Below are 14021 nucleotides of genomic sequence, written 5' to 3' on the forward strand. Positions count from 1 at the left end.
TAGCCTCAATCCAACTTTCATTTTCTCATGCATCTTTAACACTTCTAGGATCAAATTCAATAAGTAAACATGTACCTTTTAGTTTGCTTCTTGTCATTGTTTCATCTGATTTGTCTCCAATGATCTGATCAGGTGCATGATGCCTTCTGACATATTTAGCCAATAGAGGTTCTTTGACTTTTCAATGAATTGAGCTATCTTCATTTTGAATCTCAACTTCTAGCTCAGGTTCTTCAAATTCTATACGCACTAACTTGGTAGCTTATGAATGTTACTCAGGTCCTTGTGACTCGATTTGCACTTCCTTCGATTCAGTAACTGATGAAGACTTGGAGAGCTTAGGAGATGAAGTCTCCTTTTTGTCAAATGTGTTTGGTAATGTATCAAGTTCATAGTAGACAAATCTTATGTAGCCTTCTGGCTCCTTTTTGCTTTCTTCTTAAGCCTTTTCTACAAACTCATCAATTCTCACATGTACACTTTCTATGATTTTGTGAGTGGACAAATTCAAACATTTGTATGCTTTATTTTTACATAACTATCCTAAAAATATACCTTCATCAACTTTTACATCAATTTTTCCTTTTCTAGATTTTTTTAAAATATAATATTTGTTTCTTTTTTTAAAGAAAAAGTGGCAAGCCACTAAAGATATAATATTTGTTTTCAAATACTTTTAAGTAACTTACATTGGGTTTGTAACCATACCATAGTTCATAAGAAGTTTTTTTGAGTCCTTCTTCAACTGAACTCAATTCAAAGTACGAATTGTATTGCTGATAGCTTCCTTCTAGTATTTGATAGCAACATTCTTCTCAATCATTAGTGTCCTTGCGCAATCCATGGTGGATCTATTTCTTGTTTTAGCTATTCCATTTTTCTCAAGAGTGCCAGGGGTTGATACTTATCCTTTGATTCCTCTTTCAATGTAGAAATTGTTGAATTCATTTGAGATGAATTCACCAGCTCTATTTGATCTTAAGCATTTCAATCTTTTTTTGGTTTCATTTTCTACTCTAGCTAGATACCATTTGGATTTCTCAAAAGCTCTTGATTTTTCTCTCAGATACATAACAATCATCATTCTAGAATAATCACCAACAAAAAGAATGAAAAAATTTACTCCACTATAGGTTTCTATTCCAATGGGTCTACATAAATCACTATTCACAATTTCCAAGATATCTTCTCACTGATAGTTTTTTCTTTTAAAACTAGTCTTTTCCATTTTACCAATTTGGCAATTTTTGCATAACCCAACATCAAGTTTGTTTAAATTAGGAAGACCTCTCACTCTTTTGAGTTTGCTAATCTTGACCATATTATCAAAGTTTACATGACACAGTCTTCTGTGCCATAGCCAACTTTATTCTTCTTGAGAAATGAAGCATGAAAAATCACCAAGATCAAGGTAAAATAGGTTACCTTTTTTTTGCCTACCTGATCCAATCAGATTTCCTTGGTTATCTAGTAGCCTTGCCTTGCCATTCATGAATTCTACTTTGAATCCAATGTTGTTTAGCTATGCCACACTCAGTAAATTATGTTTTAGTCCTTCAATCCAATAGGCATTGTGACATAAAAGTTCATTGGTTAATGAGATTTGGCCTTTTCCTTTTATGCAACAAGGTTCATTGTTTCCAAATCTTACACTTCCTCCATCATAGTGTTCAAAATATTCAAACTTAGTTTTATCTCCAGTAATATGGTGAGAGCGTACACTATCTATGATCCATGTGTCATTTTTGCTAACATGAGAGACAAGTGCCATCTTATCTCCTTCATCATCATATTCATCTTTTATAGCAATATACACTATTTCATGTTCACTGTTATTATAATCTTTAGTCATACAACAAGTTTTCTTACCTTTGTCTTTGTAGGATTTGTGACCTTTGAAATCCTTCTTGCCTTTGTACTTGTGGCTTTTCTTTTCTTCCTTTCCTTCTTTGTTTGGACACCTGGTACCAATATGACCAATTTATTCACAAGAAAAACATATTAGAGGGATTTTATGTTTGTACTTTCCTCTACTCTTGGAATATTTCTTTGCAAGTAGAGCTTCAACAATTTCAAGATCACTGTCATAACTTTCTTCAGTTTCTTCTTCACTTTTTAATTGATTATCTATTATTTTCTTGCTTTTTTCTTTGATTGAGAGTTTAGCTTCAAATGTCGACTCAATATTCTTGGAAGTAGGAACATAGTTGTCAAAGTTGTCTAGTTCAAAAGCTGTCAATCTTCCTACTAGGGCATCCAAGCCTATCTTGTTATTTGGATCACATCTCTTGTCTTGAATAGTAGATACTCTAATTGCATAGATGAGAAGCAAAGTTCTATGTATTTTACTTACAATAGTTTCTTCTTTGGTTTCTCCTCTAGATACTCTGATTACACTAACATTGGCTTTGATTCTTTCCACATATTTTGCAACATTTTAATCTTCTCTCATTCTCATTTGACCAAATTGTCCTCAAAGGCTTTCTACTTTGGCTCTTCTTACATTGTCATCTCCTCTATAGATTTCTTTCAGTTTATTCCACATATCAAAAGTAGTTTTATAGTCTTTAACCTCATCAAATTTAGCATAACTGAGAGAAAATGCAATGTCAATCATCATGATGTTATGGTTCTTCTTCATAGCAATATCTTCATCTGATAATGTTCCAGTGGGAGTTTTATATTCTTCATCAAGATATTTTCATCCTAGGTCACTAATGATAGCTAGATGAAGCCTCATTAGTCTTTCCCATAAGGCAAATTTATCTCTGTTCAGCTTTGGAATCTCTCTCTCTTGTAAGACATCCTGATATTTAGCTTAGCGCCTTGAAACCTTCTCTACAAGCACCAAAAAATTTGATACCAATTGTTAGAAATATAAGAGGAGTAATTGAGAGGGGAGGGGTGAATTAGTTACTACTAAAATAAATCACAAATCCCTTAGATGTCAAATAAAATCTAAACTGATAAAACTAATTACTATTGATACTTAGTAAACATATATAAATTTCTATAACTTGGTAAATGTAGAGTGTGAATTATTTTAGCAGATCTTAAGATCTTATTAGTAATTTACTTGCAAGCATGAAAGACATAACATGAATGCATAAGACACTATGATTTAATGTGGAACATGAAAACCCAATTTGGGAAAAACTACCAAATGTAACTAGTTACTATTTTTCACTCTTCTAAAGTGAGCCCTGTTAGGAGCCAACCTTGTTAAAGGTTACAAAAAACACTATTATGTGTGACCCTATAAAAGGATTTGAGCACCCTATTAGGAGTGGCCTTGCAAAAGGTCTTGAAACAATTCAATGTAATTGCCTCCTTGTTAGAGGATTTACAAGTGGTTGTTAAAACAACTCACTTAAGAGATTTTTGATCATTGCTACAATGGTTAGAGAGTAACAATGAAATGACCTGATTGAGTAACACTTTTCTACTCCATAAGGATACTTTCTTATCCTTTAAGTTCACTTCCTCTCTTCTTATATCTTTTAACTTATTCAACTTTCATATCACAAACTTTGAGATCACAACTTGACCTTTTACTTATACCTTTTAGATTGTCAAGTTAGCTCAAATACAAATTAGAATAACCAATATCAATTTCTTCAATTGGCTAGAATTAATAGGTAAAATAATTAAGCTTTACATGCCAAAATAATAAAATCCTTTGGTAGCTGACCTAGCTTAGTAGAATCTAATTTTGAAGATATTTTTTGTGTTGGTAAAGCTCAGTTAACACTACGAACTTACAAAATTTCTTTGGCAACTGAGTGAACTTAGTTAATACTGAATTTGTTCAACTTTCACTTCATTAACTGAGTGAACTTAGTGAACACTCTTTTCTCCTTAACTTCCTTTGACACTCGAGTGAGCTCGGTAGAAACTACATTCTACAAAGAGTAAACTTGGGAATGCTCGGTAGACTAGGAAACTATCTTCACTAACCAAATGAGCTCAAAATGCATTGATTGTCAACTATTTTGACATTTGTGTAACATCAAAGACAACACACAATTAATCAATTATATCCAATAGCTCCTGCTTGAGACACCTAAGGTTCAAAAAGATATTCTTAATGGCTAGAACATTTTTTAGAATTTAGTGCATAAATCCCAAATTGGTTCTTCACATACATATACTCTAGGTCCTTAACTTGTACACTCTTTCCCTTGTTCTTCTTCTACTTCTTCACATCCATCTTTGGTGTTCCGTGAGTCTTCTTTCCATGTTGATCACCAACACTTTTAGAATCTTTCAACTCAACTCGACTACCAATACTTAGGTTATTTTTATTTAGCTCTTCATTCTCCAAAAGTATTAAGGAACGGTTTATGCTAGCTTTCTCAATAGTAAACACATTCTTGACACAATCAGGCACAACACTACAATCATATTGCCAAGGTCTATGAAGAAATACATGACAACTATTCATGCCCACAATATCACACAACACTTGATCCTTTTACTGCCCAATCTAAAAATCATCAAAGGCAATGCTCCCTTACTTCCAAACCATGCTCATCTTGTAACCAACCAATACTATAAGGATAAGGATGCCTCACTCTCTTCATACCAATTTTTTGAACCATCTCATTAGAAACAAGTTTGTCTATACTAACACCATCCACAATCACTTTGGAAACTTTACCACTAGACTTACAATGAGTCCTGAACAAGCTAGTCCTCTGAAAAGAAACTAGTGTTCTCTAACCAACTAGTAATCACTAAGTCAATAAAATTTATCCTTTCTTAGGTTGATTTTCATGGTTTTTAATTTCATTCCCAAAAACAACTCTCTTACCATGAGAAAATTAAAAATATCTATGCCCTTATTGAACACATCTAAAGCAATTACATCTGAACTCATCTCCACCTGTCCTCCTTTTTTGATCAATAGGTTTTGGTTTGTATTCTAAACTTGGTTTATCTTTTGTTGAGCTATCTTCTTTTCCTTTCCTCTAGAATTACCTAACTTATATTCTACCTTTAGGGCATACTAATAAGTGTCCTCAACCATATCAATCTTCAACATACCAACCTCATCATGAATGTTGAATCTAAATCCATTAATATACCAAGATACCTTCTATTTTGACAATTCTCTATGTCCAGACCAAATAGTCATCTTGTGGAATTCCTTAGTATAATCTTTCATAGACTTATCCTTCTATTTTAGATTATGCAACATCTTAAACAATTCAAGTTCATAATTAGAAAAAATGAACTTAGCCTTTAACTTAGCTACCATCAACCCTCATCGAGTGATATTCATTTCACCTTCCTCCTCTCTATTTCTTTGTAGTTTTTTCCACCAAAGAGAAGCATGTTCTTTCAACTTAGTTAGTGCCAAACTTACTCTAAGTGGACCCTTAATATCCTTAAGCTCAATGTATTCTTCCAATTCACCAATCCAATCAATCAGGTCTTCAAGAATCAAAGTACCTAAGGAATTAGAAACCTCCATCTTATGATTCAACTTCAACTAAGATCTAGGTCTAGCAAAATAACCAACCCTAGTTCCAATAGGTCTCTCAACTTGATCAATTCTATCCTCATCACTTGATCTAGTAACTTTGAAATCTTCAACAACTTCCTCGTAACTACCTTTAGTACCCACATGTTGAGGTACACCACCTAAAGTACTCACAATTTTGGCAATCATGTCATTCTTCATCATTTCCATCTAAGATCTAAAATTGGCTTTAAACTCATCCATTATAGATCTAAAATGTGCTTTAACCTTCTCTAAGATCCTATTTTTCATAGCAACACTAAGGTCATTAATCGCCCTAGGGTCCAATGTTCTTTGAGGCATCTTCCAAGATTTTGTAAACCATAAACAATAAATCCACAAATCCAAAAGATCAGCCAACTCCACAAGATCAACCTTCTCCAACCCTAGATCCTAGTGCAAATTTCCTCAACTTTGGCAATCAGTCTAAACACTCAAGAAAATCCTTCACTCTAATACCACTTGTTGTAGTGAGAATCTAATGGCAGCCCTATTGGAGGTAATTTGGATCCTTGCAAATAACCACATAGTGAAAATAGAACACAAGATACACAATATGATACTAAATGCAACTCTTTATTCATAAATAATTGTTTACATGCAATATGCCCCACTATAAGGCCTTCTAGATTAGGGTCAAATAAATATCAATTACAAAATAATTATACAAGATCACACAAGATCCAACTCAAAATCCCAATCTCAGCTAGTCCAAATCCACACTCTAGAAGAAAACCCCAAGCCCACTAAACAATCTCCTAGCTTTCTAGCCATAACTACTAGCCCCTCTCAAAGTTTTCTCCTACACTTCATCCTCTTCTCTGAGATACAATGAATGCATTAAAGACTCCTAAGGACCCCCTTCTTATACCCAACTAAGCCACAGGTTGGTTTACTTCACTACAAATTAAAATAAAACCCTTGCATTAAATATATGTTGAGCCACAAGTCAGCTACAACATTTAAATTAAAAGTTAAAAGTTGACTAAAACACTAATCAAATACCCACACATAAATTAAATGCCAAAAGTTATCTAAAGAAAACTTGACACCAACAAGAACTATTGGGACTCAAAATTGAAGCCCTGATTTTGAGTACCATTCTAAAAACCAAGTCAAATTGAGTCCCTACAAGAACTTTTGATGCATTTGTACCCAACTGTCATTTTGAGGCCTATGAAGTGTTTCATATTTTAACACTTTTCATTTTGTATATGTGTGTGTCCCATGATGATAAATTGCCATTCCAAGTCATTTTATGAAGTTTCATTTTGAACATTTTTATGTGTTTCATTTCAAAATTGTTTTTAGCCAGACCCACTTTGGGGCCTAACTAATTCTATTAAACTAATAAAACATATTAGGGATTCAAAAATTTTCATTAGAGGGTTATAATGGTTGTCATCATTATGAGCTTTAGTGTGAAAACATGATTTACTCCAGATCAAATGAGTATATGGGTCATACACATGTGAGTCAACTCCAAGCTAAGCATATTAAAATGCCATAGTATTTAATTATTGCTATGGAACTTGACTTGAAGAAAGAATTTATGTTCCATAGTCATTAAAATTTTAGAGAGGTGGTTAGGAGACATGTTTAATATTAGCATGTTGTTCAAGTGTGGAATATCGTGATGGTATATAGATATTACATTGACTTCTTTTTAGAAGTATGAAAAAGGCATAGACCACCATATATCATATTTCTAAATGGAGAGTGAAACATTTTGGACATTAAATGGGTTTATTCTGATAATTAGTGAGCCTTTGAAAAGGCTCTGATATTCATATCATAAAAGGACTCTTCTCAATTTTGCAAGTCAAAGTTCAAGCCACACATATTGATTTTCTTCTTAGATGCCATTGAAATGCTAATTCCATGAAATTTTATTAAATTTCTTTTAAATTTTGAAACTCAATGGCTAGAAAACCCTTGGAGTCAAAATTTTCATCTCCATTGAAATCCATTCTCAAATGCAATGGTGAAAATTTTGATGAGATGAAGGGATGAAATTGGGCTTTGTCTAACAAGTCATTGACACTACTAGGTTAGGCACTGATGACCAACAAGTGTTCACATGGTTGAATTAATGTTGTCCAATCATCTTTGAAATTTTAACTTAACTTTTCATGCCCATAATTTTAGAACTACTTTCCCTCATATCGAACCATATTCAACTTCACATGGGCATGAAGTCGATAACTGTGGCATTTGATGGACTCATTCCTCCATCAATATTTAGGCAAATCAATTTATAATTAGTGTGTGCATGGAGACATTTGTATTCTATTTCCTAAGTCTAAGGCCTTTTCCTCTCCACATTTGCATGCATAGGTGAGTCATCTGCCAGGAAATAGTCCAAAACATTTTTCCTACATTCATGTTGTGAGGATGTTTTGGGGTTTTAAAAAACTCAAACACACAATAAGTGTCTTTAAGATAGATGCCTTCTTAGGAATCAAACTCATGTGTGGGGGCCGACTCAGCTAGCTTGATGACCATAAGGACTATTTTGAAAAAATGTGCATGATGATGAGGCAATGATTTGGATATAATCATACAAATGACAAGGCAACACATGGTGCCCAGGTGGAGCAATGGCTAAGTGATGCATGGCAACCATTTTAGAGTAGGTTTCAAGATCAACTCACTAAATTCCCACAAATGGCAAGATCAATGGTCATCACTATGTCAAAAAATAAAGATGCAAGAAAGATAACCAAAGTGAGAAAGAGACATGATGATATGTGGGAGTAGGTGATGACATGGCATCGAGGAATGATGCACTAGATTGTGACACGTTGCAAAATTGATAACTATTACATTGTTACAAAATAAAGTTGCTCACTAGTTAACCAAAGTGATAATGTGATGCCAAATCATATGGTGATACATGGCACTATGTCAAAGGCCTTTAAGGAGACAGTAGAACAATCAGGTGGTGCCATGTGGTAGTGATGTGGCAAGGTGCCCAGTAAGATGATGATGTGGCAAGATGACCATGAATGGGAGACCCAATGGGAGGTTTCCATGTGGAAATGCTTTAGATGACAAGTGGTTGTTTTTAGACCAATTAGAGCATTCCATGTTATAGTGAAATGGTGATGATAGAGCAGAGATTGATGAAACAAGTGCTACCATGTGTTAGGTTGCTCAAGCCCAGGTTGACCAAGATTGACAAAGAGAGGAAAACATATAAATTCATAAAAATCATTTTTTTTGTTATTTCCTTTTTTTTGACATGCAAGGTCATTTTAAATCAAATGAAATTATAACATAAATTTTTGACTTTAGAGAAATGTTAAATATTTGCAAAACAAATGCAACCCTGTCATGCATGTCTAAACTTGAATTTCTTTTGATCGCCCTGGGCATATCCTAGAGCCTATTATATGACTATCATATACTAATAGAAAGATCTCATACTGAGATTTCAAGGTTTTTCATTTATTTTTGTATAATTAGAATGTGTGAGATATTCATGGTTTTTCTCAAGATGCTTTTTTCAATTGCATTCTAGTATGGCTGTCCAAACTTGTTTTCTCATGAAATGATGAATTGAGTGTGTGCCAAAGTTAGTAGAAATGTAGTTGGTGATGTATTTTTACATCAATATAATTTTAGTGAGGGATTTATTAGCGTTTTAGATGCATAATTGATATTTTCATTAGAGTAAGGGTTTCTCATTACTTGGAGAGGATATTTTGAGTTTGTTGAAGCTCAATGATGAGATTCCATTCAAATTTCAATTGTAGAGAGAAGAGAGAAGCTTTTCAATAGCAGGGGATGGAGATTCAAGTCAAAATGTCTCACTTCTAGATTAGATTTAGGATTTCTTTCCTCTCCTATATCTTTCTTCTTTCTTTCTTTCTCTAGGGTTGATGGATGGTTGGTTTTCCAGACTATTGAGCAGAGCTCTACCTGATATCCAACCATTCATGCCCAACATTTTCTCTATGTATATGAATAACATATAATAAATTCAATATAGAAAATTCTTTTCTATTGAGTTATTTTCTCAATTATTTATATTCATCTTGATTGTATTGTTTCAAATAAATGAACACAATTAACAAAAAACTTCTTAGTTTCATTCTTATTCTTGTCTCCTATCTTTGTTTTTTGCAATATTTTGTTGTTTAGGGACAAAGAACTTAAAACTATTTGTAACCCCTTAAAGTTTTACATTCTTTTAGTTTTTCTATTGGAACAAAGAAACAAGTAATTTCTTACTTAACTCGATAGGGTTACAAGATTCATGAGAAGGATATCATGAGTATGAGGGTTTTTATGACCACTGATGTCTGATTCACAAAGTGATGGGATAAATCTGATGTCATGATGTATGGGATATGTCACTGGTATCATGGATGTATGTGTGTGATATATGGAATTTCCCAATAAATAAGGCACTAATCTATTATAGGATCAACATGTTCTTGTTGTTGCATATTTGGGTTTTGTTGATATCAACTTTCAATCAGTAATCCATTTTCCTTTCTATTTAAGAGCTAAAAGGATGTCTCCATTTAGCTTGTCAATTTTTGAATATATTTTTGCAATTTGGTACCACATATCTTTATCAATACATGAGCATAGGAGGAACAATAGTTTTATCTACATTTCAGAAGATTCAAATTGTATTTTTTTGGAACTAGTGCGATATGAACGAATCTATAGGTTCACTCACCTAGGTCTTGTAGAGCCTAAAGAAGGAGTATAGCCTTATAATTGACCCCAATGTCAAAATAAGTATGTTGAATATGGGAATTAGCTACCCTTAGATTTATTTTTTCCTATCATTAGGCTATTGAAAAGTTTTTAATTTAGGAGCTAACAAAATGGTGACTCTATCTGTGAGAGACATAAGGAAAATACTACAACAGTCTGGAATTGCAAGTTTCTTCTCATATCCCTATTGGATTCATGTCTCTTAGTTATTCCTTACTCTTGACAATAGTAACTTTTAATATTGGTGATAAATAATGTTTTTATGACCACTTGTGAGTTCTCATGTTTTAATCCAAGTGATTGCAAAATGTTGCTATAGATCTAAGAATCAAGAATTAAGTTTCTTTCACTTTGTCAAGAATACAAAATTCCAAAGTGTTTGTATAAAGTTTTTCAAGTATCTAATGTAAATTTTAGATTAGCTTGTTGTATTGTAAATGTTGAGAAAATATTTTCTCACCGAGTGAGTGGTGACTCAAAGTTATATCTCTATACCTATGCATTATGAAGGATACAACAATTGGAAGGTAGATTTGGAGAAGTAATCTAAAGTTCTTGGCAATGGTTGAAAACATTACATTAGATGCTATGCAAGAGTTACCAAATTGGGATAAAATTTGAATCTATTGTTTTTCACAACATTGAAGTGGTTTGCAAACATCACACATTAAGATATTTTTGACTTTCATGGGATTTCATTTCCATGAAAGTAAGTTATGCAAAAGTTTCCACATCAACTGATCTTTTTAGCATTAAGTAGGAGATTTGTTTGATGCATCTCCACATACTTTATGAGAGATAGATTCAACCAATGTGCTTACATGTTTGAGTATGTTAGAGATTGAATTGGTAGAAGATTATTTAGATCTACTACAAGTTACAAATTCTAAAAATTATCTTAGTGAATGATTTGAAAGTTTGCAAGAAATGTCAAATTTCTTTTCACCTAGTATGCAGGCCATTGATGGAAATTGTAGATCTATTTCTACCAAGAGATATTTTCATTACACTTTGATGGAACTCATGGTTTCCCAAATACTATGTCATATGATCTTAGAAAGAATTTCCCTAAGTTTAGTAGAAATCATTTGGATTCAGCCAATCATCATATTCAAATGTTTAGTAATTTGATAGGTGAATTTGAGATTGCTCATGAAGATTTGCATATGAGGTTGTTTTCTCAAACCTTTGAAGGTGATTATAGAGATTGGTTTTTCTTTCTACCAGCATGCTCTATTTCATCTTGGAGTGAGCTACATTCAGCCTTCATGGAGAAAAATTGGGCAAAGAATAAGCATATCTAATTCTTTTGAGAAGTTCTTGAAGATCCAAATTAGGAATGGTGAACTTTTTCTTCAATTTAATATTAGATTTGCAAGAGCCTTGAATGAGATTCTTGAGAATTGTAGACTGAATGATCTAGTGTGTTTAGTAGTTTATCTTGATGCATTTGATGAAAAAATGAGTTATCTATTGAGGGATAAAGAACCCAAGACTTTGCTTCAGGCATTCATGATAGAAATAGAGGTTGAAAACAATATAAAGTATGGACTAACCAAGAGTCATTTCTCAAGAAAGGATTTTCAGAATAATGAAGTCAAGAAGAGAAACCAAAGTCATGTTGAGTGTTCAAATATAGTTCATTGTATAGGTTTCCTTGTTGTTGTAAACAATCTTGTTGAAAATTCAGATTTAAAAACATGTGAAGATGAATTCTCTTTGGAGCAAAGATGGGCTGATCCTATTTTTGTTGGAAAAAATGCATATGTTTATAGTGTTAAATTAGTAGATGATGAAGTTGATTCACTAATTTAGTTCCAAAATTGTGAAATGGTTTCAGTAGTTACTTGTCCTAATGATTATTCTTATGGTGTTGAGAATATCATTACTAATAAAATTGTAGAATGTCATCTCAATTTTATAAGGATGAAGAGGTTGAAAATGATGAATCAAGTGATGAAAGAATTTTTTTTGATCTAGTATGTCATTAAGAGGCATCATATGAAGAAGATCATGAGAGTGGTTACTCAAGTCAAGGTGAGGACAATGATAATACATGTTCATCTTCATGTGAGTCTGATACAAATTGGGAAGAAGAGAGCAATGATGAAAGTGAGTACTCTTATGAAAGTAAAGGTATGAGTTCTCTTTCTAAAACTAAAAATGAAATTCCATCTCTAAATTATATGAATTAGCTAGAGGTTGAAAACTTTGAAGAGGAGTTGTCTATGCAATATGAGGATAAGGAGATCATTTACAAGGATGAATTACCTAGTTGTGTATAAAAAATTCATGAGACTGCATGTAGTTGTAATCATTAGTATACAAGTGATTCTAATGTTAATTCATTAACAACTATTGATAATTTAAGAAATGATTGGTGGTCAAGCCATATGAATCATTTTCAAGAAGATAATCCATATAGGCAGGCAAAACTTAACTTAACTTGGTTGGTGAGATTTATATTCCACATGCTGGATTGAGGAAGTGAATGGTGTGTCTTCATGTAATGATGATTTTGATCTTTCTTCTTCATATGCTGAAATTACTTATCACAATGATGTTGGAAATGTTTTTATGGTCTTCACTAATCTATTGTATGATGAAAAGTTTGATGTTAAACAACAAATCACTTATTATAATGCTTACAAAGGAGCTTTTTAGATTTGGTTAATATTGATCTTGATGATTATACACTATCTTACTACTATAAGAGATTTAATTGTTCTTCTTCTAGGCATGGCAATGATTATGATGATGATTTTGCATATTATGATGTTGATAGTGAGGTGTTAGATGAAGTAATTATTGAAAATTAGCTTGCACCTTGTAATGAATGTTACGGTGAATGCTCTAATATGATTGCTAATCCATTTTTTGATTACAAAGAATCATTGGAGAACTTGGGATAAGTTTCATAGATTGACATGGATGACATCTATGAATATAAATCTGATTTCTCTTTTCAGTGTCAATCAGTTATACATGAGGATACATATTCAATTTTAAGGTATGTATGATTTTATTCACCAAGTTGAATATGAAACTTTCATATTCAAGATTGATAGCATGCATGAATCATGTATTGAAGAGGATTTTTAGTTTGATTCTAATATATTTGAGCATGTTGATCCAAATTTTTATAGTGAGCATTTTGTTGCAGTGATTAATGGTTTGTATATCCACTATGAACATGAAGATGTAGATTAATTGATTTAGAATGTTAATCTAATTGGTAAAACTAATGGAAGTAATATCCTTAGCTTACCTCATGAAAACGGAAGTGAGAATAAGGTCTATGAAAAAGGTAAGAAATTTCATTGAAGTTAGGCAGCCTAGGGCCATCATTTGTACAACTCAGGAGTAGTTTTTCTTGTTTTCAATAAAGTTGTTTAAGAGAAAGATTTGGAGTGGTTTGCTTCTTCTAGAGATCTAAATCTTTTCCACTCCCATAAAGGACATGCATCCCCAGATAGAGCCACTATTGGGACTCAAAATTGAAGCCCTAATTTTTAGTACCATTCTAAAAACCAAGTCAAATTGAGCCCCTATAAGAAATTTTAATGCATGCATGCCTGCCCATCATTTTGAGGCCTGTGAAGTGTTTCATGTTTCTAACACTTTACATTCAGTATATGTGTGCATCCCGTGATGATAAATTTCCATTCAAAGCCATTTTGTGAGTTTCATTTTGAGAATTTTTAGGTGTTTTAGTTCAAAAAAAATTTAGCTGGACCCACTTTGGGGCCTGACTAATAAGACA

The 14021-nt window shown here is 32.7% G+C and overlaps 1 pseudogene; it reads left to right on the plus strand.

Moving 5' to 3' along the window:
- Positions 1 to 13077, plus strand: part of LOC149547285 ((R)-mandelonitrile lyase-like) — a 33278-nt pseudogene extending 20201 nt beyond the window's left edge.
- The last annotated feature ends 944 nt before the right edge of the window (positions 13078 to 14021 follow it).

Source organism: Cupressus sempervirens, chromosome 7, assembly GCF_028749045.1.
Source record: "Cupressus sempervirens isolate cs-2001-9-10 chromosome 7, ASM2874904v1, whole genome shotgun sequence".
NCBI classification, from domain to species: domain Eukaryota; kingdom Viridiplantae; phylum Streptophyta; class Pinopsida; order Cupressales; family Cupressaceae; genus Cupressus; species Cupressus sempervirens.